General features: G+C 41.5%; 1 pseudogene; it reads left to right on the forward strand.

The window, feature by feature from the left end:
- The first annotated feature begins 221 nt into the window (after positions 1 to 221).
- The window catches only part of LOC102755253, a 35,369-nt pseudogene continuing 30,717 nt past the window's right edge, over positions 222 to 4,873 (forward strand).

Here is a 4,873-nt window from a genome sequence, read left to right on the forward strand (position 1 = left end):
CCTCCCCAAGGGACACGGACAACGGGGGGGAGGGCAAGAGCGGGGCGGGGGTAGAGGGTAACGTGGGGACAAGGACACATATATAATATCTTAATCAATAAAAAATATATTAAAAAAAAAAACTCAAGGAACTCTAAACTTAAAATCTGTCATGTCCGTGTTTGTACATTATGCATAAAACACAAAAGAAAAGAAATCTCACTCTGACGTTAGTATGCACGATGGATTGGCAGAGAGCAAGATTGAAGAAGATTAACCTGCCTTTCAATTCTTTTCTGTTATATTTCACTCAGACCCTGCTCAGTCATGTGGTCAGTCACTGCAGGCCTAAGCAGGTAAGTCCAGGAGGGAGCTGAAAATACTGATTTCCAAATAGTGATTGCTCCCTTTCCTTTCCTAGAAATGGGAAAAATTACATTAGACCCTCCGTGTGGAACCTTTTTTGTTCAGACATCATTCAAATACCTCGTATCTTACTCCTCTTAGAAGCACTAGACTTCAGTTGAATCAATGTGTAACGATTTCATCTGAACACACTTTTTAAGGCTGCTTTGAGTCCACAGAGGTTTACGCCAAAATGGGACAAGGGCAGACAACCAGAGACCCAGGGCCTCAGCAAAGCAGGGTAACTTGAGCAGCCCTCAGCCCAATATCCGGTGTGGCAGACAGAAATGCTTAAAGACCTAGATCCTATTATATGAGGTTGAATTCATTCAATTAAACAGCTAAGTAGCTCGCTCAGCCCAGCCCCGCTGCTGGAACACTTCTCTGCGGAGTGCTAAAACAAGGGCCTGGGGGGCAGCTGAAGTTTGCTTTCTCTTGTGTGAGGCCAGCTGGGGTTGCCTAGCACAGGGCCAAGCTGGGGAAGGCCAACATCGCATAATTGCATTAAACCTGCCTGCTCTTTCAGGAAAGCACTTCCTGGCGGTATCAAGGAGGAAATGAGTTAAGGGGAAGCTTTTCAAATCTTAGGATACCACACCTATCTCTCAATCCCCCTGCCTCAACCCCTCAAAAACACTTTAATGAAAAGGAAATCTGAATTTAGACACCCTTGTGTATATTAGTTTTATATATTATACTTGGTCTTTCCTAGTTATTATTAAAGTGACTTTTGTAGGGCACTGCATTTGAGGCAGCAGGAAATAGATTATATTTCTGTAAGGTAGAACCAGGCTGTCACTAATTCCACTGTACTTTCTGAGTATTCTATTCTGCTTTCAAAATCCACATTAAATAGTAGTGTCTCTCAAAAAGCCCTCCTGTTTCTTTGTTACCACAAGCTCAGGCTGTCATATCTCCCTCCCTCATGCTTCCCCAATACTTTATCATTTTTATGGCACTCCTTTATCTCTCCATTCCCCCAACAAGCATTTATTGAGTTCCTGCCTTATTTTTAAAGCAGTACTGGGCACATTCACATATTATTCATTTAATTCTCACAATAACTCTTTCAGGTAGTTAATATCATCCCCATTTTACTGAAGACACCTAAACTCACAGAGTTGAGGAGCTGGATGAAGGTCAAACAGCTGGTACTACAGTACTTAGCTTTAAATCTAAATCTGATGCCCAGTCTGCCTTGAATCAGCTAGTACTTGTCTATCGTCGCAACTTAGTAAATATCTATTGGGACCTACTATGTGTGAGGCTCCCACTTAAGCACCAAGGATGCACATATCAAGTCCTGGTCCTAAGAAGAGAGACATATTCTTTATGATTTATTTGAGTCCAGCAGTCATGCCATTTATTTATTCATTCATCAGACATTTGCTGAGCACCTGCTATATCCTACATATACCATGCTCTAGGCATATAGAAATGGCATAGACATGCTTCCTGTCCTCAGGACAGTGTTTGAATGGAGGCACAAGCAGACTGTCACTGGAGCACACAGGGGAGAGTAAATCATTATGTATGGGAAGATTGGAGAAGGCTTATAAAGAAGACGCCATTGAGTTAGGCCATAAAGGATAAGGAGAGTTTCTGATAGGTTAAAAAAAAAGACAGGGGTGGGGGTGGGAATCCTCGAGAGAATCCTTATGAGCCAGGACATGGAGGTATAAAGCTGCAGGGTAGCGTCAGGGTAATTTAAATGGTACTCTGTGGCTGGAATGTAGAGGGTGAGGCAGGGAGTAGAGGAAGATCGGAAAGTGTACCTCAAACACTGTGCAAAGGAGCATAGATTTGGTCTTATGGAAATAGAGAGATTTCTGAGCAGAGGAACTTATCTTTCCTTGTGTTCCCTGGCGTGTGGCACACTGCCTTATTCGTGGTAGCAGATTTTAGCATTTGTCACTTTCCTGGCACCAGAAAAGACTCTGGCCCCCAACCTGATGCCATGCTCTGTTTACACAAGCCAGACAAAGCCCATGCTCCTGCATATAGCAATTTTCTCGCCAGCCCCTCTGCCAAGGCATCCCAGATCTCAGAGCAATCTTTCTCTTTTATCCCAGGCCAAATTGCTGCCTCCATGTTATTGTCACTGCTACAAACTGCTAATTTCTCCTTGGAGATCAGAAGTTGGTCCAGTGGAAGATACACTAGGCTGGGAGGTTTAAAGAACCAGGGTCCTGATCCTGTTCTACAAGGAATGGAACCTTGGCCTGTCTCTCCTCTATGAAATGGATAGATGATCTCTAAACTCCATTTCAAACTTAAGAGTGTCTGATTTTAATTTCAGGGTCAACATGCTTCTGGTTGTAATTTTAGTTAGGGCAGTGTCTATATCTGCAAAGTTCTGCTTTAACATGTGGCAAAATCATTTCCTATGGTTGTAACCTGTTTTATTCTCCCTGTACTTTGCCTCACAGCTCCAGAATCTTCCTTCTTGCCCATTCTAGGAAGGTTGCCAGGAATGTTTGCATATTTGCCTCAGGAGAGTTTTGCGTTGCTAAGCTAGGAACAGAACTTGCTAAAGGAACCCCTCTCTGCCAAAGAGGATCTGATTTGAACTCCTAAATGCAGTGAGGATAGGGGTCACTTGTCCCAAATAGGATCCAGAGAGAAGGGAGCACTTTTCAGAAGAGAGAGGCAGGAATAGCCACGTTGAATAGAACTTCTTTCTTAGGATGATTATAAAATTGATCTTTTGTGGGAGGACATTTTGTAGATAAAAGGTGACATTATTTATCAATAATTAGCCTGGAAACCAGGGAGTCACCCCACACCACCATAAAATCCAAGAAGAAATGTGGTGGCACTACAGAAATCACTAATCAATCCCACACTCTTACTATCCAGCCCAGATGAATCACATATTCCACCATTTAGAACAGTACCTGCCCTCAGGAGGGACTTAATAAAAATGAGTGACTAACTGTCCCAGTTTGCCTGGGACTGAGCAGTATTTCTTGGTAAGTGAAACTTTTTTGAAGCAAGGTGGGTCTGACCTTTGTATCCCTGCATCACCCAGTTAGTCATTGGTCTCCAGTGGACTTGAGAGAGGATATGACCTTGGGCAAGGCAATTTCCTTAAGCTGTGGGCAATGCTTGGTGGAAGGGTCAAGCTGTCAGCCATCAGCAGACAGTAGATTCAACTGCCGAGGAATGGGTTCATGACCTCCCAGAGGGGATCTGGGCATAGTACCACAGTACCCTCTAGGCCTTATTTTCATTACATGGTTAATTGTAGTAAAAAGATTTCAACTCAAGGGCCCACACTGATGGGTTAGTGGTGTCAGGAACACTAGTTGGGGTGATCACTTTGTAAGTTATATAAATGTATAATCACAGTTATATACCTAAAACAAATATAATATAGTATGTCAACTGTTACTGAAAAAATTTTTTACAAAGACTTAAGCCCCAAAGTTAACTTTTTAATTTGTATCTTAACAGAATGGTCAATTAGCATATTTTCTTATTCCCACATTTAATTGATCTTAATATAAAAGCTGCCCTGGAAAATACATGCTCCTTCAATATTTGCAATCAGAAAAGGGCAAGTCTTCTCTTTCTCTGATTTCTAATGGAAAAAACAAGACTGTTATGTGTTTCCACAGCAATAAAGAGGAACAAACATTTTTAGGGAGACAGGAGATCTGGGTTTTGGTTCTGGCTTTGCCAATAACTCACTATGATGTATGCAAACCATTTACTTTCTCTGGGTAGGTCCAAATTTATTTGTCTATAAAATATAGGACTTATTAGAAAAATTATCCAAAACTTGGAAATAAGGCAGAAAGGTGGGTCTCATAATTCTTTCAATGTTATGCAGAACGAAGACCATAGATTGCCCAGAGGAATGTATTTAATTGCTCTCACCATTGCTATTGATTGAAGGTGCCAAATTTAAGTAAGGTTGCTTATGACCTGGTAGAGTTTTTCCCAGTAGATATGAAAATAATTTCTGTTCATGAAACAGATAGCCACAAAAGTTTATGACCTAGTTTTAAAAAATAGGTAAACTTCCCCTTTCAATGCTTAATATATATTCTTGGCTTCTTAAATGTTCTTTGAACCAATCATCCTCTTAGTGATTCCATTGCTAATTCCCGAGTTGAATAGACTCTCTTATGTGTGGTTCATTTTATATTTATCTGAGAGTCCTTCTACCTTTTTAAAAATTATACTTTACCAGGCTTGATGTGCTCCATGATAATGACCCTGGAAGACAACCCATCTGCACACCCATCTTGAGAACTCAGGGATCTTATGGTTAATAGAACACAAAGGCATCTAGTACATCATTCTGTAGTAATCTTCGGGACCATGTTACCCTCTGAAGAGTAGTCAGCAATACCAGAGTTACCAGATCCACCATCTGATCACTGTGGCTGGGATGGAGGCTGAGAAAAGAGCAGCTCAGCCAAGGCTTAGAGAGAGGGACTTTCCCAAGGTCTGCAAGGTTCGAAAGATATATATTGCCAGA

The sequence above is a fragment of the Myotis davidii genome, unplaced genomic scaffold (assembly GCF_000327345.1).
Source record: "Myotis davidii unplaced genomic scaffold, ASM32734v1 scaffold576, whole genome shotgun sequence".
Lineage (NCBI taxonomy): Eukaryota > Metazoa > Chordata > Mammalia > Chiroptera > Vespertilionidae > Myotis > Myotis davidii.